The following is a 22,995-nucleotide window of genomic DNA, read 5'->3' as shown; positions in this document are numbered from 1 at the left end:
TCATTCCCTAATGCTCGCTCTGAAACTCTCTACAACCTCTGGTTCCTTCAGTTTCTCCAGGTCCCATCCTCTTAAAGTACTACCTTTTCTTTATCCTTAATCTACAATTCATAACCAATAAATTGTGGTGTGAGTCCACATCTGCCCCTGGAAATGTCTTACAATTTAAAACATGGTTCCTAAATCTCTGTCTCACCATAATATAATCTATCTGAAACCTTCCAGTGTCTCCTGGTCTCTTCCACATATGCAGCCTTCTTTCATGATTCCTAAACCAAGTGTTAGCTATGATTAGGTTATGCTCTGTGCAAAATTCTGCCAGACAAAAATGTTCAAATGGCTCTAGGCACTAAGGGACTTAACATCTGAGGTCATCAGTCCCCTAGACTTAGAACTAATTAAATCTAACTAACCTAAGGACATCACACGCATCCATGCCCGATGCAGGATTCAAACCTGTGACCATAGCAGCAGTGCATTTCTGGACTGAAGTGCCTAGAACCGCTTTGTCACAGCAGCTGACTTTGCCAGACAGCTTCCTCTTTTATTCCTTACCCCCAGTCCATATTCACCCACTACTTTTCCTTCTCTTCCTTTTCCTACTATTGAATTCCAGCCCCCCATGATTATTAAATTTTCATCTCTCTTAACTATCTGAATAATTTCTTTTATCGCATCATACATTTCTTCAATATCTTCATCATCTGCAGAGCTAGTTGGCATACAAATTTGTACTACTGTGGTAGGCATGAGCTTTTTGTCTGTCTTGGCTACAATAATGCATTCACTATGCTGTTTGTAGTAGTTTATCCGTACTCCTATTTTTATTCATTATTTAACCTACTCCTCCCATATTTGTTTTTGTATTTATAACACTTTATTCACCTGACCAGAAGTCTTGTTTCCCCTGCAACTGAACTTCACTACTTCCACTATATCTAACTTTAACCTATCCATTTCCATTCCACGCTCTGATCTGTAGAATGCCAGCTTTCTTCCTCCTTGTAACGACATCCTCCTGAGTAGTCCTTGGCCGGAGATCCGAATGGGGGCTGTTTTACCCCCGGAATAGTTTGCCCAAGAGGACGCCATCATCATTTAATCATACAGTAAAGCTGCATGCCCTCAGAAAATATTATGGCTGTAGTTTCACCTTGCTTTCAGCCGATCGCAGTACCAGCACAGCAAGGCCGTTTTGGTTCATGTTACAAGGCCAGTTCAGTAAATCATCCAGACTGTTGCTCTGAAACTACTGAATAAAGGCTGCTGCCCCTCTTCAGGATCCAAATGTTTGTTTTGCTTCTCAACAGATACCTCTCCATTGTGGTTGCACCTACAGTACAGCTATCTGTATCGTTGATGCACACAAGCCTCCCCACCAACGGCAAGGTCCATGGTTCATGGGCTAACACAGTAAAAAACATAGATAATACCCAGGAAAAAGACAGCACAGACAAGTTGTTAAAATATCAGTCAAGACAAGGCATTAAAACCAAGAAATGAATAAAGAGAATAAAAAGGTGAAAAGGGCACACGCCAGGCAGGGCCACCCAGCAAGGGTCACCAAGGGACCCCTGCAGAGGGGGAGGGGGTGGGGGGAGTGAGAGAGGGATGCCCCACCAATCCCATAGGCAGTCAATGATGCCAAAAAGTCCTACCTTACAGGCATGAATAGAAACCATCTTTGTGGGCAAAACATAACACCCGGTCAGCCGAGTTGCCATTGTCTGCTAGCATCAGAGGAAGCGTGTCAGGAAGATTAAGATGCCATCTCAAATCAAAGTTGGTCACCATCAGGTGGGCTCTGCATTGGCAGTGAGGGTGATCCTCATGTCTGAGAATGTGGCCGTGGGTCAGCCAAGTGTGGCCAATGCAAAGTCTACAGAGGATGGAGGATTTCCTGCAAGAAGCATCCAAGAAAGACTGCCACATGGTCATGGTCTCCAATTGCCCTCAGTTTGTTTAGGGAGATCAGGGCAGTCCATTCTGAGTTCCAGACTTCCAGCAATCAATGCCATACAAATGACTGAAGGTCCGGTTCTAGGACCCTGATTTCCAGAATCGGCATCCTGGTGGCCAGCTGGGTCAACCAGCCAGCTCGTTCTTTTCCCGAAATCCCAACGTGGTCAGGGGTACAAATGAAAACGACTGGCTGCCCAGCTTGATGCAGGTCGGAGACAAGATCCTGGGTAGCTGTAACCTCTGGGTAAAATAGAAATGCCATGTGCCTAGGGCCTCCCATCGGGTTGACCGTTCACCTGGTGCAAGTCTTTCGAGTTGATGCCACTTTGGCGACTTGCATGTCAATGGGGATGAAATGATGATGATAAGAACAACACAACAACCAGTCCATGAGCAGAGAAAATCTCCGACCCAGCCAGGAATCAACATGGGCCATTAGGTATGACATTCTGTCGCGCTGACCACTCAGCTACCAGGGACGGACACCACTGGTTGAGGAGAGTAGCATTGGTCTATAGCCTGAAGGCTGCCAAGGGAGTCTTTACAGAGTACTAAGGGAGTCGTTACAGAGTAGGATACTCTTGCCTAAGGGCTAAGGGCCAATTTAATGGCCATCGATTCAGCAGTGAAGACACTGTAGCCATTTGGCAGAGTGTGGAGTTCACTATACTGTACATGTGTGTAAGCAAAGCACGTTCGTCCATCAACTGTTGAGCCATCAGTGAACACCGCTTCTAAACCTGGCTACTTCTCATGGACAGCCAAGAACAGGAGGCAAAAAATTGTGGGAACAACAGAATCTTTTGGACCAAAGGAGACTTTTTCAAGGCAAATATAAAGTCAGGGCGCAAGCTATGGGGGCAGATGTATTGTCATCCTGACTAGAGGTGACAGTGGAGAAAATTACAGTTCCAAACAGACACTGGAGGCATTCAGCAGTTGTAAACCCAGTTCTGGGTCGACGTTATGGGAGGTATACCTCCCTTCCGGGGAAAATGACATGGTAGTTGGGATGCTCAGGGAAGCTACAAATGTGTATGTTGTTGGTGCCTGATAGGAAATGGAGGGGCTCCAGACTCGACTAATAGGGTGGTCACAGGGCTAGTTCAGAAGGCTCCTGTTGCAGATCAGACTCCATAGTGATGAATGGGGTCCAGCATCCACAATGCTCACCATATACAAGACACCTATACTCAAGATGGGACAGGATCAGGGCTCTGGAGAGCCACAAAAGGGTAGAGTGATCTACACCCCAGCTATTGTAACTGAGGCAGTGAAGTGTATTGAGGTGTTGCCAGCACTTTCACTTAAGTTGGTGAAGGTGGGAAAGCCATTTTAGCTGTGAATCAATGACTAGTCCCAGAAAGCAGTGCGTCTCAACTATAAGAAGTAATTGATAGTCTAGGTAAAGCTCTGGGTGAGGGTGGGCAGCACAACAGTGACAGAAGTGCATAACACAAGTTCTGGCAGCTGAAAACCGAAAGCCATGGGTGAGGGCCCATGACTAAGCCTTTCATATTGGGCCCTGTAGGTGACACTCAGCAACAACAACCATACTAAAGGAGCAATAATAAAAGCAAAAATCATTGGCATATAAGGAGGACGATATCAAAGACCCTAAAGCCGCCACTAGACCATTGATGGCCGCCAAAAAGAGGGGGATGCACAGTACAGAGCCCTGCAGGACCCTGTTTTCTTGGATGTGTGGGGTACTGAGTGAAGCCCCCACTTGAAATTGGAATGTACGGTGTGACAGGACGTTCTTGACAATAATTGAGAGTGGGCCTAAGACCTGACTCACGTAACTTAGTAAGGATCTGGTGACACCATGTCATGTCATAAGCCTTCGTAAAAGACAGCTATGAGGTGCTGATGATGTGCGAGGCCATCTGGATGGTGGACACCAGGTGCACCAAGTTATCAGCAAAAACTGCCCTGAGATGAAGCCAGGAGGCCCTGAGACTCAAGGAGATAACGCAGCTGTTTGCTCATCATGCACTTGAACAACTTACAGAGAATGTTGGTAAGGCTGACTGGGTAATAACTGTCCATCTCGGGGAGGTTCTTGCCGCATGGTTAGAGGCATTATGTCACGGATTGCAGGCCCCCTCCCACCAGAGGTTGGAGTCCTCCCTTGGGCACGGTTGCATGTGTTGTTCTTAGCGTATGTTAGTTTAAGTAGTGTGCAAGTCTAGGGACGGATGACCTCTGCAGTTTGGTCCCTTAGGAGTTCACACACATTTGAACACATTTTGAGGAGGTTCTTACCCAGTTTCAGTGCCAGAACTATCGTGCTTTCTCACCACTGAGATGGGAACTTACGCTCATTCCAGATCTGATTAAAGAGGACAGGGTTGTGACGCTGACACTCCACTGAGAGATATTTCAGCATTTGGTTGTGGATGTGGTCTGGCCACGGGGTCATATCAGGGCAATGGGCAAGGACACTGGAGAGTTCCCTGTCACTGAATGGAGCATTATATGGCTGTAGGTGGCAGGTAGTAAAAGATAAGTACATTCACCGCATCTGCTGTTTCACGAATCAAAAGGCGGGGTGCTAATTCTCAGACTCAGATGCGTGAGCATAATTCTCAGCAAAATGCTCAGTGACAGAATCTCCATCAGTATAAATGGCACACCATATACAGGGTACATCTTCAGGAAACTGGAAGCAATAGACTCACCTGATCTTTACCCATAGCTGTGATGGAGAAGTACGTGATTCAATGGTGGAAGCCGAGGAAGAGGGGATTGCTTGGTTGGCTGCCAAAACAATGGCTGTCATTTTATGCTGAACAGCAGCATCAATACTGCCTTGCAACAATGGGGAGCTAAGGACGACAGCATTACAGAGAACCCATCTGGGTTGGCATCCAAGGGAACAATGCTGAGGGAGGGATAGATGGTAGAAGACCAGGACTACAAAAGAAGAGATCAATGGCTGAGTAAGTCCTGTGTGTCACACTGAACTATGTGGGGACATCAGAGTTCAAGAGGCAAAGATCAAGTAAAGTTTCAATGTCATTACCATGGCCAGTGATCATTGTTCCACCCCACAAAAGGTTATGGGTGTTGAAGTCACTCAAGACTAGAAATGGTGGGGTGGGGGTGGGGGGTGGGGGAGCTGAAACAGTAATGCAGACAGTTCATCCTGGGGCATGAGATCATCGGAAGGAAGATAAAAAATACAGATGGTAAAAGCCTGATGTGCCCGTACCCAAACAGCCGTGGCCTCCAATGGAGTATCAAGAGGCACAAGGTCATATAGTCCAGCACATACGTACAAACTCTACCCAATACCCCCTCATAGCCGGTAAGATTCTTAAAAAACTTCGGTAGCCACAAAGAGCAGGGGTCCAAGTTATTGGAAACCATATATGTTTCCTGGATAGCAATACAGAATGCAGGGCATATACTTAAAAGCTGCCGTAGCTCAGCCAGGTGGTGGAAAAATCCGTTACAAGTCCACTGGCGGATAAGACTGTCTGAGTACTGTGGGGGCATGAAGCTACCAGACTGTGGGGAGGGGGAGGGGGGGGGGGTGCATCATGTACTGCCACCGATTGAGATGTCAGGGGATCCACTGGCACATTCCCTGCGGAGATTGGGTGCTTCAGGGGCCACTGGAATGTCACCTTGGGCACAGAAGGAGTGCATGTAGAGTCCAGAAGCATGGGGTGGAGTTTCCTTCATCTTATAGAACATCTTTTTGTCCTTCTTGTCCTCCTCCTCCTCAGAAGACGAAGACTGAGAAAGTTTCCCTGAATTGGTTCCAGGTACAGAGGAGGAACGTGAAGTTCAACGGCCAGCAGCCTACGGTTCCTTGAGCCACTGGCTAGCGTCTGGCTGAGGACCTGCAGGAACCATGGAAGGAAGAGTCCCAAGGGATCTCTTCCTAGCTAGAGAAACCAGAGGAGGATGGGGTGCCTCTAGCTGATGGATGGGGACCGATGTCCCAGGCAGGTGGGGAGCCAATGCTCCCAAAGTGAGTGCAGTGCAAGCACTAGAAGAGTCCCCAACTGCCTGTGGGTTACGTATCAGTGGGAGGCCCTTAGGGGCCACTGTAAGAGGTGCAACAGAGGAAGGCACTGTAGCAGAGAAAGAGACGACATTGCAGTTGTAGCATAAGAGTATGTCATTTGTCTATGATATAGATGCACTTATTTTTTCTGGTCTCTTGGTATGTGAGCTTTTCCAGGGTCTTATACTCTTCGATTTTCTTCTCACACTTAAAAACAGAGCAATCTGGTGAGCAGGAGAGTGGAGCCTGCCACAGTTTACACAGTGGGAGGAGGGGCACAGGGAACATTCAAGTGCAGCAGGTATCCACAATTCCTGCAGGCAGGGGTATCAGTGCAATGGGAAGACATGTCCGAACTTTGTGCACCTGAAGCATCTAAGAGGATGAGGAACATAGGGTTTCACATCACACTAGTAGCCCATTACCTTGACCTTCTCAGGCAATGTATCACTCTCAAAAGCCAAGATGAATGCCCCAATAGCAGCTCTGTTGTCCCTTGGTCCCCTATACTGACAGATGAAGTGTACAGCCCATTGCTCTAAGTTGGTCCACAGCTGATAGTCAGATTGCAGGAGGAGGTCACAGTGACAGATGATGCCCTGGACCATATTGAGACTCTTGTACAGAGTTACAGTTACGGGAATGTCACCCACCTTTTTACGAGAGAGCATCGCCTGTGACTGGACAGGAGATGACATTTTAATGAGGAGGGAACTGATCTTCATCTCAGAGATGGCTGCAATTTCCCCGTATTGGTTCTCAATGTTTTCCAAAAAAATAAAGGCTTTGTGGCCAAAAAGCTGTCTCTGTCAGTCCTGGTACAGACCAGGTGTTGGGAGGAGAATTTTGCTCCTTGTCGCTTAGCCCTGTGTTCCTCCCATGGCGTAGCAAGGGAAAGGAACACATTGGGATCATACTTTGTTGCATTGTATGAGGCCTTTCCATTTTAAGAGATTGCTGGGGCCGTGTGGCCACTAGTGGGAAAAATTTTAAGCCACTTTGTGTGCAAACTATCCATTCCACTGTCAACCACTCTGAATGGGGTTCTTACCTTGGGCACCACCCAGCCACAGCAATGGCTACCTGGCCAGTAATCTGTTGCTGGGAGTCCCTGTGCCCCATTCATCATGGGCACATACTCCATGGCATACAAGGGGAGCAAGCAGTGCAGTCACTAACAGTGTTATCCCTTGAGAATGAGATTTTCACTTCGCAGCGGAGTGTGCGCTGATATGAAACTTCCTCGCAGATTAAAACAGTGTGCCCAACCGAGACTTGAACACGGGACCTCGGGACGAGATACTGTCAGAAGTAAAGCTGTGAGGACCGGGCGTGAGTCGTGCTTCGGTAGCTCAGATGGTAGAGCACTTGCCCGCGAAAGGCAAAGGTCAAGATCATAAGTGTATAACATTACATTATGGCTAGTTTCAGCTGATTAGACAGCCTTCTTCAGATCTGGAATTCTAACAGAAAATTGCACTATGGTAGGATACCAGAAGGATTACAGAAATCGTAATAATACCAGTAAAAAGTCAGTTACATACTGACTATAAAAATGAGGCTAAGACACAATGTCTGCATCAAGCAGACACTCATGTTAGAGACAGACCTCAATGAAATAATAGTGCACACCATTGATGTAAAATATTAGGTATTTAAAACCTAAGAAATAAAAAGAAACATCAATACAAAGTACAATACAAAAATCCAACAAGTTGAGCAAAAATATGTAGAGTACAAACCCATCTTAACAGCCACAATAGCATTACACCAGTAACTTTCAATCAAACCATATTGTGTATATAATATTGCATTTTTATGTTATTTTGTATTAACCTCTCTGTTTATTCCCTAGATCTTGAATATCTAATATTTATATCAATGGAATATCCCATTATTTTATTGAGATCTGTTTCTTACATTTGAATCCACTGTGATGCGAATGTAGCATTCATTGTGATGCTGCATGCCAAGTAGTAATAAATTGTTAATAGGTGTCAATTTCTGTGAAAAATCATTGTAATCAAATAATTTCTGTGAATTGCAGTTAAAAATGCAATGCAGCTATATAGTGTAACTGAGGAGGCAGCAGCCTTCTTTTTTTTTTTTTTTTTTTTTTTTTTTTTGTCAACTGTTGAAATATACTTTGACTTGTTCCGTATCCTTAGAGACACTCTTTCTTGATGGGAGTTATGGAAAGCAATGAATGATGAAAGAAAGAAAGAATGAATGCTTGTTTTGACCTTAATTTTATTATTGTTCATTTCAGTACTATAGCAGCTCAAATGTCAGATCATACATTTTCCATTTTTAAAGGCTTTTTAACAGTAACCTGAAGTTAGATTTATAATCCTTTTTTTCTAAGCCATTTTTAATTACTTTTGGTTTTGTGTACCCTTCAACCTACAGCTCTTACTCCTCTGTTTACTATTTGCCACGAAAAATTGTTTTCATAGAATATACTGTACTGATATTATTTAGTGGGCATATGGCAGTATGTTGTCGTAGATATTGGTCATTTTTCTACCATATAGCAGCTACATGTCTGCCATTTTACAAGAGACCTATATTGTTATTATTAATATTATTATTTCAGATAGAACAGAGTTCTTTGCTGCCCTGTTTGCTGAACAAAGGGAATGATAATGTCCTTTACATATTGCAATATCTACAGAAATGATCTAGTGGAAACGTTGAGATACAGTGCTATGAATGAGTGGTGATACCATTAAGAAAAGGACACAAAGCACATTAATAACTGAAATGTTGAGGTGATTTCATTGTGTTCTACACATCCATCAACAAGAAAAACCTTCATGGATGTGGAATGATTCCATGTTCACATTTACAGAAGACAAGCAAATCGTAGAAACTTAATATATATAGTCCACTAATAATAAACTGCCGCCATACTGCTTAGTATTATTCAAGCTGACGACAGGAGTATTTAATCAATTAAATAAGAAATGATGTTGCTACTTTAGAGAGAGAGAGAGAGAGAGAGAGAGAGAGAGATGGTGTTGCTTCCTTAACAATACTGAGTACCTGTCATTTAGATCCTGTTGATAGCTTAATATTTATCTAATTGTATTTATATTTTTTAAAGAAAATAGTTAGGTACATTGTCAATACGGGATCACTTGACAACCAACTTTACGATTAACACTGATGCTTGTTACGTAGCTGTTGCAACTTTTTAATCATCGAATCTGATAAGACAATTTGAGACCCGATGTAAAACAAAGCTGCACAACTAAATCGTGAGGAAAAATGTATGTACAGCCAGATATAATATTTACGTGGTAATTGCTTATAACGTTGCCCCAAGAAACAGCTGATCCATATTGTATCCGTCCACATTTTCTTATGCGTTTTCCATTTTCCAAGCTGTCAAGCGTGAACAATCCCGTAAGAAATATAATTTATTTTGCCTCTAACTCTTCATTGCTGTCGAGTAGAAATTTCATGTAGTGGCTATTTAGCACCTTGTGTACGTCCTGTCAGATCACAAAACGCCATACGTCAGTACACGAGTGATTTTTTCATAAAATCACTCGCACTTGGCATGCTACGACTTCATGTTTCGTCAGCGAAGTGACCAGTAGTAATAAGAACAGATAGGATAATATATTTGATGATAACCTACTGCTGACCGCTGTTTAAGTGGCTTTTCAGATAAGCGGTTTGTAAGGGTGCTTATGAATTGAACTTGTAACAGCTGGCTAAGTGGTTGTTTTTATAGTTTGAATTACAGGTATGTCATTACTCAAAATTACTTTAAATGTTAATTTTAATTCTGTTGATACGCGTTAAAAATACATGTTGTCGATACCATAAACACACCCATGTCACAGGTATACGAAGTTTGCAAAAAGTTCACTGGAAAGAATATTTTGTCATAGATGCTACGTGTTGGAGTAATTGGTACTTGATAGTACGGTTGAGGTCGCGATATGCCGAAAGGAAAGTTTCTTTTGCGTTAGAAGAAAGGCAATTCATTGATACTTCTCAATAAGACGAGTGTTCGAATAATTGGGAGTGCGAAATGGTACCACAGTTTATAGCTTCCCTTTTACTGATGTTCAGATTTTGGAAATGGTTTCCTTAAGTTGGGTCACAACACTTTAAAAAAAATAATTTTAAAGAAACACAAGAAAAGAACCCTTTTAAGTGTGCCGCATTTCGCTGCAGGCCTAGTTTATAGTCTTAATTCCACCGAAATAAAGCCGGGGTATCTGACAAGTCATCCTACGTCATCATTAATTTTTCACGTAACTGATGAATGCCACTTGATTCCTCAAAAAATTTCAGTCCGTTGTGAGCGCTGGTAGCACGCGCCAGTTATACATTGGCTAAGGATGCTATGAATAACTTCGAGAACTAAAATTGTCCGAAATACTAGAAAGATGTGTAAAAATTAGAGCTTCCTGCGTCCACATCTGGAGTCTGACGTTGCCAGTGAAATATTTATGTAGGCTAGTCAAACGGAATTCCATCTCGTAGAGAAGGTAAAGTGACCGACTGTTAGCGTTTGCGGAACATAAGAGTAATGCAGACCGATAAAGTAGACACTGTTATGTCACTTGACGAATATGTAAACACTACAAATGTTTGTCTTCGAAAACAAACGGGGACACACTGTTATACGTAAGGCTGGAGGGTTCATCAAGTATATTCTGTCGGAATGTAAATCAAAATCTTTCAATGCGGCTGCAGTCACTTTTATAATGCAAAATCAAGTACTTGGATTGCATCATTTTGTGGAATATACAATATGTATAAATTAACCAGTGGATGCATATTTGCAGTTTTGGCCATTTTAAGTTTATTTTTACAGTAGTTTGCTTATTATATTTAGGGACAGAAAGAGCATAAAATGAAAGTTAACCATCACATATCACTTCTAAATCATGCAAGTGCTAGACATCTATGAAAGGCAACAGTTTAGCTCAGCATGATTGAAAGTAGTAGTTGATAGATTCAACGAAACATGATGTTACCATGACTTATATTGAAGTTTCCCACTTTCTTTGTTATCTCTGTTACAACAGTATACATGTTATGTCACAGTCTCTAAATAAAAATGCTTTATTCACCTTATGAGCATCTTTATAAGCAATCATTGCTGTCAAAAGTCGAAGAACATAGGCAAATGTCACTCAGTACAAGGAAATAATGATAAACACACTGCATAATTAAGTAAATAACAATAATAATGATGTGACAGAACAATTAGAAGAGAAATGCATTACATAAGGTGTATTGCAAAAACAGTAAATAATTAAACAGGTAATTGATTACAAGTACAAGACAGTTATAGTATGTCAGCTAAATTATTAGTCTGCATAAAACTTCAGATAAAAGGCAAATTTGAAATGTTGCAATTTATCTTAGACCCGAATGTCTTGATACTGTGTTGATATCTGTAGTAAATTTAGTATCTTAGAAACCAAATTTTTCAGTTCACTTCTTGTGGTGTAGTAGATTTGTCCAGTTTGTGAATGTCGATTTGTTTGCTTGTTTACATGCTAATATGAATTTGCTGGATACCTTGGATATTTGAAGAAAAATAAACCAGTCTAATTTTTATGGGAAACATACTTTACTTTAGACTTTTCTGTTACATTCTTTGCGTTTGAATTACATTATATGATTCCTGGCAACAGTAGATATTTCATAGACAGTATAGTCTTAGGCTCACTTGTCTTTTCCTTTCATCTCTTTTTGCCCTTGCCTAGCCTCCTATTTCTCTTGCAGTACTCTCCCTCTTCATTCTCTTCCTCAGCCTAGCCTCCACTACAAATACCACCCCCCCTCCCCCCCACTCACTCACACACCTTGGCATAAAATTACTAATCTATCCATGTAGTAACCACACACTTAGCTAATAACCCATATTTCCAATTTCTTCCTTTCTATTTCCAATCTCTCTCCCCTCTACCCCAAGCAATGACTGAATGTGCATTGTGCAAGGCATGTCAGAATATTGTCAAATGATCTTTCACAGAACCAAAATAAATTCTGGTTATGTGTAAAGACTGTTAGTGACACCAAAGTTAATGTCCAGTCTGTAGTGAATAAGGCAGGAATTGAAATTGAGGATAAAGCAAAAACTGAAATGCTTAACTCTATTTTCATATGTTTATTTACAAAGGAAAACCCTGGAGAAATGCCCCAATTTAATCCTCATGCCACTGAAAAAAATGAATGGAATAATTATTAATGTAAGTGGTGTTGAGAAATATCTGAAATTGTTAAAACTGAACAAAGCTCCAGGGCCTGATGGAATCCCTGTCATCAGATTCTATACTGAATTTCCAGCTGAGTTAGCCCATCTTCTAACTATTATCTATTGTAGATCCCTCATAAAACTACTATCCAATGTCCTTGACATCAATTTGTTGTAAAATCTTAGAAAATTTTGTGTGCTGAAAAATAACGAGTGTCATGAACAGATTGACCACCTCAATGCGAACCAGCATGGATTCTGAAAACATCGATCATGTGAAAACCAACTTGCACTTTTTGCACATGACATACTGAAAGCTTTGGATCAAGGTAGTCAGGTAGATACAGTATTTCTTGATTTGCAAAAAGCATTCGACTCAGTACTGCACCTATGCTTATTGTCAAAAGTACAATCATATAGAGTATGAAGTGAAATTTGTAACAGGATTGAGGACTTTTTGATAGGGAGCATGCAGCATGTTATCTTGGATGGAAAGTCATCATCAGATGTTGAAATAATTTCATGTGTACCCCAGGGAAGTGTACTGGGACCCTTGCTGTTCATGTTGTATATTAATGACCTTGCATACAATATAAATAATAACATTAGGCTTTTTGCAGATGATGCAATATTTATAATGAAGTATTTTCTGAAAGAAGCTGAAGAATATTCAGTAAGATCTTGATGAGATCTCAAAGTGGTGCAAAGATTGACAACTTGCATTAAATGCTCAGAAACGTAAAACTGTACTCTCCACAAAATGAAAAAAAAAAAAAAAAAAAAAAAAAAAAAAAAAAATGTGGTATCCTATGACATCAATGATCACATGGCCTCAGTTGTGGGTAAAATTGGTGGTAGGATACTGGGGAATTGCAATCAGTCTACAAACAAGAGTGCTTACAAATCACTCATGTGATCAGTTCAAGAATACTGCTCTAGTGTGTGGGACCCATACCAAATAGGTTCAACAGGGCATATTGAATGTATACAGAGAAGGGAAGCACGAATGGTGACAGGTTTGTTAAATTCATGGAAGAGTGTCACAGAGATACTGAAGGAACTGAATTGACAGACTCTTGAAGACAGACAAAACTATACTGAGAAACTCTTTTAACAAAGTTTCAAGATCCGGCTTTAAATGCTGACTTTAGGAATACACCACAATCCTCTACGTAATGCTCACTTAAGGATCAGGAGGATAAGATTAGTATAATTACTGCACATGCAGAGGTATTCAAACAATCATTCTTCCTTCACTCCACATGTGAATGGAATGGGAAGAAACCATAATAACTGCTACAATTAGACAAACCCTCTACCATGCACCTCAAGGTGGTTCGTGGAGTATAGATGTAGATGTAAAAGTAGATATAAATTTGTGTTTGCATAACTCAAGATAATATAACAAAATAGTTGTAACTTAAAAACTTCTTTGATGAAAGAAACCTGAAGTGCCAAAGACATGTTGAGATGTAAATAAAATAGGACAGTACAGTTCCATGAAAGAATAAATTTGCAGTCTTAGACGGCATGTGAAATACACAAAGAATGTTTCAGGTATTTTAGCACAAATAAAATAATCATGTACTCTGATAATACTGATGAAATACACAGCAGTTTGTAATGCTGTGCATGATTCTTGTATGAGCTATATACAAAATTAATATGATTTTTCTGGCAAAGCTGCTCTCAAAGCTTATTGCGCAATTGATGGTAAATGAACCAAGTATGTTATTATTGGATTTCAAGAGATAAGAAAATACCAAGATCATTTACTGAGGGAATTGGATAGGTGACATTAGGAATCATGCAGGGGCAACATTGATGCATTAACACATGGAAAAATGTATAGGATGATTTTATTCAGCATTGAGCTTTAAACTGCTGTTGTTGGTAAGACTGTGATACAGGAATAAAATTGTTTTTGAAAATACAGCGTACAATTATCATGTATAAATAAACTGTAAACTGAATGTCTTTGTGGTATTATACTTTCAATGTGACTGCATACACCCCACCATTCACCTGCAGATGAGTGGTAACTATTGTTTTCCCGTCCTCACTTCCTGTTTGGTCATTTCCATCATGAAATATCCAATATTGTACTATTTGAATTTTGATATTGGTACCTTTCCTACCAGTACAGTGACTATCCAGATGAGTACATTCATAATCAGGCAAACAGATGTTGCTTATTTGTGGATCTCTGCAAATAATAGGGGCCACCAGAGTTTACAGAGAGAGAGAGAGAATGTATGTGTGTGGTGTAAAGGAACACTGCAAATATTTACTTTCTAACATTAGAGCCTCAGCACAGTACCAGTTCGTGCTCGTAGCTGATCATGTTTTTGACCTGAGTTTCAGGCTGCACTAAAGCCTGTTACCCAGTAAGAAAATATTCTCAATACAGTTCAGAGTTCTTTGTAACTTCTAGAATCACACCATTCATGTAAGTGAGGTATCTGTTGCATGTACTAGGAGAAACCTTTTCTTGTAAAATCTATAAAACTGCACTTATAGTAGTTCATAGATTAAAAAAAAAAAAGAATATGACTGTAGGTTATGTTAACTTTTTGGAGAATGCATGAATTATTGGGAGTGAATTTTTTAGTAAATGATTAATGCACTGGTTTTCGGAAGCAAATTCTATTGGTGGTTCGATGAACCCTCTGCCAGGCACTTGAATGTGATTTGCAGAGTATCCCTGTAGATGTACTGATAAGCATGTAGTGTAATTTTGTATGCTAGCATCAAATATATTGTGCTATAGTTGAATGTACCTTATAACTGGAAAATACAATTGAGTCAGAAAGGTTTCATTCAGCTAGATTTCATGGTATTACTATGTCAAAGTTTGAGGAATGTAGATGAGGTACTGGTAGAAGTGAAGCTGTGGTGACAGGTCATAAGTAGTGTTTGGATAGTTCAGTCAGTAGAGCATTTGTTCACAAAAGGCAAGGGTCCCAGGTCTGAGTCCCAGCCCAGCGCACAGTTTTTATCTGCCAGGAAGTTTCAGATCAGTGCACACTCTGCTGCAGACTGAAAATTCCTTCTTTGAACATGTCTGTACCCCAGCATTCATTCACATTTGTTTGTTTAATTAATCTTGAGGGTGATTCATTGTTTCTCCTCTCTTTTCTAGGGTAGATTGTGTATCATTTGAAGTCTTTCTTTCACTCTGGAAAAGAACTCATTGACACATCATCATAATGTACCTGAATCCCAATCCTACTGACATTTTCACACGTGCATGAAGCTTTCTTCCCCAGAGCGTTGTCCTTCTTTGATATCCTGTGTGCACCAATAAATCTCAGAAGTGTGCTCTTCTGCATTCTGCAGAGCTAGTTCAGATTTAACCAGTTGTGTACTATGCGTCCAGATATTTGCTGTGTGAGCTACTGTGTAATCAACTATAACTTCATGATGATTTTTAGAGATGGATGGAACTTATTTTTGCATACCCATGTAATTTTGCTCATTTGATTAAGAGCTAGTTGGCAGAAAGTTTCAGTGTGTTTATGAAAATATTGCTTTTCATCAACATGCAAGCACAAATATCGTACTACCACTCATCTCTTGAATGAGTTGTTACCCATTCTTACTTTTATGGCTGAGTTTCTTGGTTATGACACTCTCTCTTTGTGAACTGTTTTCTATTTGAAGCTATTTTAAATTTGTATTTTGGACACCAAATGCAAAGCAATGCCGTAACATCTCAATTATATTTTTTCTAATGCTGCCCTAGTATTTCCTGTTATCTTCAGGTCTTGGGTATATGTGGTGCATCCTTTTGATCGAGTAGTTCACTTACTTTCTGTTAAACAGTTTCCGGGGCAGGATCTCAAAACTCAAGTAGAGATTTCTAGGTCATCCTGCTTGACACAGTCTAGAGTAAAAAACTGGCCACCATAGGTTTCCAAAAGTGCTGACTGCGTATGTTATTATGGCTAAGTGCCTGATTCAGAGAATTCTAGGTGGACTTGCCTTTTCTGAATCCAGACTGAGATTCATTCATACCATCTCTCTTTTTTTTTCAGTCTACCAAATAGTAGTTTCTGTTTATTTTTCCCAATGTGTTTAATAAACATATCAACCTGTAAGACTTTGTTTCTATTTTATCGCCATCTTCTTTACTGAAAATAACTACTTCTGTTGTATTCCATATCTGAAGTAATCTGCCTTGTGACAAGCTTTCATTTACTAGTGCTGTAAGGTTTAGTGCAATACAATTGGTCAGAGCCTGCAATTTCTTTGTGTGTATTGAATCCAGCCCTGCCAACTTCTGATATTTTTTCTGTTGTATTATTGCAGCACACATTGCTTCTTTCCACAAAGAAAATTGCCATTCTGTGGTTTCTATAGGTAGTCTGTAGCCACTTTTGGTGTTCTACATCTGCAGCACGATTGTCATTGAGGCAGAGTGCCTTCATTCGTAATTTGGCTGAAGATTCCCAATCAGTTGTTAATTCTCTGCCTTGTTTCTTCAATGTGAAAAAAGTAGCTGGATTTTATTTTGTTTATTATTATTTTGTTGGTCATTCCCCAAATACATAGTTGATCTATAACACAGGCTTCAAAATGCTCCAGTCTTGATGTTGTTGAGAGTCTTTGTATTGTTGCTTAACATTCCTGTAAAGTTCTAGTCTTTTGATACATACACTCTTCTGCTCCAAGTTGCATTTGAAATCAACTCCTCACCTTCCTTTTTCTTGTCTAAAATTTTGTAGAGCTCTGATCCATTGCACTTTAATTTCCTTCCCGTTCTTAATTACTGCTGGTATTACTTTGTTTATTGCCATTTGAATGACATTTTGTAACCATATCAAATTCTCTTCACTCTTTTGGCCATATGTAGAATCCAGGGAGCAAAAAATTCCAATTTTCTTCCCATCGATTGTTTGTACACTTCATTCCAACATAATTTTCACGGACATGCCCATCATTACGCAGTACAAATACAATAATGTTGTGGTCACTCATTTTTAGAGATTTACCAACATGCCATAATATAATGTCAGAAAATATGTTATTATGCTAGAGTAATCTCAATATTTTTATGAAAAGGATACTTGCTACTCTCCGTATGGCAGAGACAATGAGTTGACTCATCATCTTTGCTATATTGTGAGTAGCAACAATACTTTCATAATAATGTCGTATTCCACCTGTATATTCCATTGTTTAATCTCAGTGTTTCTTGTAGCACTTTTCCATTTGTGATTTATGATTAGACTAAGTGGTTTATGAAGCTCAGTTCATCTGTTGTGTCTTGGAGGTTTAAATTCCTTTCACCCCTTCTCTACTATGCCACAACTGGACTTGTCATTCAGAATGAAAATCCGTTCACCTGTATGTTCAGTATTATTGCTTTTTTATATGTGCACCTTGCTGATATATATCATCAGTGTAGTAACAGTATTTGTCAGTAATGTAATACCTGCTGACTTCTTCCAAAGTTTCTAGTTAGTGCATATTCATTGCAAAGTTCATCAATCTTTGCCACTGCAATTATCCTTTTTAAGACAGCAGTAGCCACTATTGGGTTGATTCCCTCTGTTCTTACTTGAGCTCTTAACTGGCATGATAGGTAGTTTGCTGTTTTTACTTTATGGCTGCTGAAAGCATATTATTTGGAGATCCATTTCTTCAGTAAGTTTTCTCGCTTCCTGCAACACAATAATACAATATGTAGCACTTATCTGATCTATTCTGATTTTTTGTAATTTGGATAATAACTTTAATTAAGGAATATACATGTATTTAAAGCTACATTGTGGTATTATTGCATAGGTACCCTGTGAGGGTGGCACATGTACCTTGTGGGGTGTAGTGTTGTGGCCACGGAACCCCCAAGACCAAAAGCTATATGGTCGTAAAACATTACCATCTGAGAACATCAATATTGTTTGTCTCCCCTTTTGCCAATGCATTTGGATTGTCAGTTGAATGTTTATTTACCTTCAGCTGAATATGGTGCTTTACTGGAACCAGAAATGTAATTTGATCTGCTTGTGCATGTTAGTTTCTTGCCTGTTGGCTTATTGCCAGAGTCAGCAACTGCATTTCTCCTAAATCTCATGGCATCTTCGCAAGAGTTGTTACATTGTGAAAAAAAAAAATTATCAGTAGATTGTGTGCTGTCAACATATGTTACACATAACCTTTTGTTGGCTTCCTTCCTATAATGCCATGCACCTCTTCTCACATTTTCTTTGTTGATTTTATAGCCTTGTCTTTTCAGACTGTGAAGTACCTGACGTATTTGTACAGTTGCTACAGAACTTGTGGTCAAAGTTTCTTGCGTGTTTTCATTGTTCCATTTTAGTTTGTCAGTACCCTGAAGCTAATCCTGAGGGCTCCATTCATTCTTATTTTATTTACTATGGTTTATGCTCTGTTTGTGTGTACACATTCTTGATGATTTCTACTTTTGCTTAGAAACTTCTGGCTGTGGCTGCATCCCTTCATTTTCATGACAATGGTTTATTCTGAATTTGACCTAATTGTCTGAATTAGTGTAACTACTATTTTGCTAACAGATGATAATGTGATGAAACCGAGTGGCAGTGTTCCCACTGTTTTATTCTGTTTATTTGCTTTGTCATGCCAGTACCTGAATACTTTCCATCAATATTAAATTCTGTGACTCTGTCACTTTAATAAGAGTTTGTTCATCTCACTGTATCATTTCTTCCTTTTAACATGTGGAACACACACAGGTGTCTGTTTTAAACATATAGCAATATTTTTTTGTAAGGTTCTACTCACTACAGTGCAAAGCAGGCCACTTTTCCCATTTTACAGAATTTGAAAATACGTCTAGTTAATCTAAAGAAATAGTTTTATATTTTAGACAATAAAACTTTAGCACAAATTATGGGAATCTGTCTTAAGTGTAAAAGGAGAGTACACATCTAGTCGATGATCTGCTTAAGCAACAATTGCTGTTCTATTTGTATAAGTGGGTAAGTACTGCTGACACCAAATTTTTTGTGGCAATGACTGATGGCTGAAGTGCCATCGCCCAGCCTGAGACAATGGAAGCAAAACCACATCATACAAACCCTGCAGCTGTTCCCAGCTCTCAGTAGCAGATGGTTGGTGATGCAGCTCTGTTGTTAGCTGACACCCAAAACTCTGTCACATGGCTGCATGACACATAAGTGTGCTTCTGAGCACTTTGCGTTAACCAAAAAACTGTGGGAGGGCATCACATGGGGAAATGAACTTAGCTGCCGTCAACTGCTGTTATTGTGATAGGTCTACTTTACTGTTATCATGGAGAACAATCAGGAAAGGACTTCCAGTTGTGGAAGTGAAGTATACAGAGTTTGCCAGAAAAATGATACTCTCTTTGTCAGGCTCTGCTGAGATACCAATATTGTTATTCAATTTGAGTTAAGAGTGTGTTGTAGTATGGTCTTTAAAACAAGATGGCTGGAGCATGCTTGACATTCGAGCAATGAAAATGTATTATGGAGTGGTTTTTCAAGTTTGATAATGCCGTTGAAGTGCAATGTCAGCGCAGGTGGGAGTTTGAAACAGAACTGTCAACCCCCCTAACAGGTAAATGCATGATTGACAAGTTTGAATTGCATGGAATGATTTGTGATATTCACAAAGGAAGACAGCTTACAGCTATAAGTCCTGCTTCGCCAGCTTTCGTGTTGGAAATGTTTGTTAATTCTCCACAGAAGTCTGCTACACAATGTGCACATGAAGTGGGGCTTAGCAGTACAAGTGTACGAAGAATTCTAAAAGCTGCAAAGTGGAAAGTTTACATTCAATGATCACTGCACACGATTAATGATGGCAACCCTAATTGCTGAATGCAATTTTGCAAATGGTATCAGCCAATGGGAACTGATGATGAACAATTGGTGACAAAGGTAGTGTGGAGTGACGAGGCACAATTTAAACTTAATGGAACTGTGAATTGGCGTAACAGTATGTATTGGGCACTGGAAATCTACATGTTTATGTGGATAAAGCAGTCAATCTACCAGGAGTTCATGTGTGATGTGGACTATCGTCTAGGGGCTTAGTAGGACCCTTTTTCTTTGATGCTACTGTCACTGGAGAAGTGTACCTGGAAATGTTACACAGATCAATTTTGTCAGGTATATGTGCGCTTTATGGAGGTGATGAAGAGGTCTTCTACCTACAGGACGGGCCACCACTACACTTCCACCTAGCTGTACAATCTATCCTGGATGATAATTTTCCAGGGCATTGGATTGGTCAAAGAGGGCCCATTGAGTTCCCTCTATGGTCACCAGATCTAATGCCTATGGACTTTTACTTGTGGGGAACTGTGAAAGATAACGTCTATTGATGTAAAAAATGCACGCTGGAGGAACTTCGCCTGGAGAGTACAGCGACATGTGCAGCGATCTCCACTGTAACATTTACTGACGTAGTTGCAGCGACTGCTTGTTGTTCTGTTATGTGTATAACAGTGAAATGTTAACATTTTAAACATTTAAAGCAACCATGTGCTAAACTGAAGGTTGTACAACATGTGTGATCAATTATTAAGTCTAAAATAAACACGTATGTAATATTTTAGGTTAGGCTTTACCATGACTGTTATTGACATTAAATTAAACAACAAGTTTACTGTTACCAGTCACCGTTTTATTTATTTCCATGACGCGTTTCAGAGGTTTGAACCTCCATCATCGAGCGGATTTACATTAGTTAGTATGACATTGGTGTGAGCGTTGTGTTACAATTTTTTGGACGAACTTGTGGCACTGTCTCCAGTGGTCACAGGTTCCTTTTGCTGTCATAACACATCACATGTATACTGTCACATTCTCTGTGGACGAAGGTAGGAAAAACTCTTTGAGTGGGGCTTCACCAAACCCAGTTAGAAGAGTTGGAAAACTGAATGGTTAGAGGTAGAAAACATTAATCTTAGGAACAAGTATGAGAGAGTGATATTAAAATATGCAGCAGAGTGAAAGCTAAGAAGCAAAACACTGTCTAAGTGCATCAAAAAATGACAATACAGCACAACATGCTTTTTTTATCAATGCCTCAGATGAAACAGATACAAAAACCGTTAAACAGAAGATATGACACGAAATCATTCCCCAAAAAAGCTTAAAATCAAGGTGATTACATCAATAGCAAATGCATCCACTGTAGAAACTAAATCACAGACAGATTGCCAGAAACTAATGCAGTTATATATAAATAACATAAAATGTGGCCTTTTGAAGATAAAAAAGACCCTAGTTGTATAATTATAATGTACGACATGCCCTTTCTGGCGGTTAATTTTACAAGTTATGTGAACTTAACCTTTCAATAATTTAAGGAAGATGCTAGAATGAAGTTGAAGACTGGACCTGTTCCAAATGTTTCAAATTTGGTCAAGATTTGCACATTTGCATAGCTAAACAAATGGTCAGTATGAAATTGATATGGAAGGATATGAGTGGAAACCTTGTGCTAATAATGACAAGAGAATATTCTATGTTGAAAAAATAATTGAGAGTGTAAACAATCTGGAATGGCAGAATGCCCAATCTGTCAGATGTTATTGCAGAGGATAAATGCTTATACTGACTGTAGCTCAGTTTAATAGCCAAAATGGTCAAATGATTGTGACAGCTAATGCCACAATGAGGTGGACAATGCTCAAACTCCAAGGTTATTCAGACACACCAGCTATACATATTCGTCTGCGCAGTTGTGGAACTGATACAGTAAATCACCTGACTCACTACAGGTTCGATTGAAATGCTGTTTTTACTTGTGCTCAGCATCATTTGTATCAGTTTTCTGGAAGCAAAGGACTACATCCAGGATGTGTCTTACTAGGGAATAATTGATCCATTGATTACAAGACAGTTTGAATATTGTCTGTTTTATTGGTGGTCAACCCAGACTCACCTGCTGGTAAGCACAGAGAAAGCTGCTGGGGTTATACATTCAATCATAATCCATATAAATATAATAGAGGGAAGGGAAGGTGGTTTGGGGATTTCCCTCTGGCTCCTACCCTTGTAACTGCCCCCAGTGTAAAACCTGTCCCATGCACCCTCCCACCACCACCTACTCCAGTCCTGTAACCCGGAAGGTGTACACGATCAAAGGCAGAGCCACGTGTGAAAGCACCCACGTGATTTACCAACTGACCTGCCTACACTGTGAAGCTTTCTATGTGGGAATGACCAGCAACAAACTGTCCATTTACATGAATGGACACAGGCAGACAGTGTTTGTTGGTAATGAGGATCACCCTGTGGCTAAACATGCCTTGGTGCACGGCCAGCACATCTTGGCACAGTGTTACACTGTGCGGGTTATCTGGATACTTCCCACTAACACCAACCTGTCAGAACTCCGGAGATGGGAACTTGCCCTTCAGTATATCCTCTCTTCTCGTTATCCGCCAGGCCTCAACCTCCGCTAATTTCAAGTTGCCGCCGCTCATACCTCACCTGTCTTTCAACAACGTCTTTGCCTCTGTACTTCCACCTCGATTGACATCTCTGCCCAAACTCTTTGCATTTACAAATGTCTGCTTGTGACTCTGTGTGTGTGTGTGGGGGGGGGGGGGGGGGGGGACGCGCGCGCGAGTGTATACCTGTCCTTTTTTCCCCCTAAGGTAAGTCTTTCTGCTCTCGGGATTGGAATGACTCCTTACCCTCTCCCTTAAAACCCACATCCTTTCGTCTTTCCCTCTCCTTCCCTCTTTCCTGATGAAGCAACCGTTGGTTGTGAATGTTTGTGTTTGTTTATGTATCTATCAACCTGCCAGCGCTTTCGA

At 40.3% G+C, this 22,995-nt stretch overlaps 1 protein-coding gene across 5 annotated transcripts in view; it reads left to right on the top strand.

Annotated features, from left to right (window-relative positions):
• The first annotated feature begins 6,067 nt into the window (after nucleotides 1–6,067).
• Nucleotides 6,068–22,995, top strand: part of LOC126162129 (mitochondrial dicarboxylate carrier) — an 83,708-nt gene continuing 66,780 nt past the window's right edge. The window contains exon 1 of one of the 5 annotated variants that reach the window (XM_049918421.1): nucleotides 6,068–6,092. The gene's annotated coding sequence lies outside the window, so the exon portion shown is untranslated. The other 4 variants (XM_049918418.1, XM_049918422.1, XM_049918420.1 and 1 more) reach the window with 4 other exon arrangements.

This window comes from Schistocerca cancellata, chromosome 2, assembly GCF_023864275.1.
Source record: "Schistocerca cancellata isolate TAMUIC-IGC-003103 chromosome 2, iqSchCanc2.1, whole genome shotgun sequence".
NCBI lineage: Eukaryota > Metazoa > Arthropoda > Insecta > Orthoptera > Acrididae > Schistocerca > Schistocerca cancellata.
This window is presented reverse-complemented; position numbering and strand designations above follow the sequence as displayed.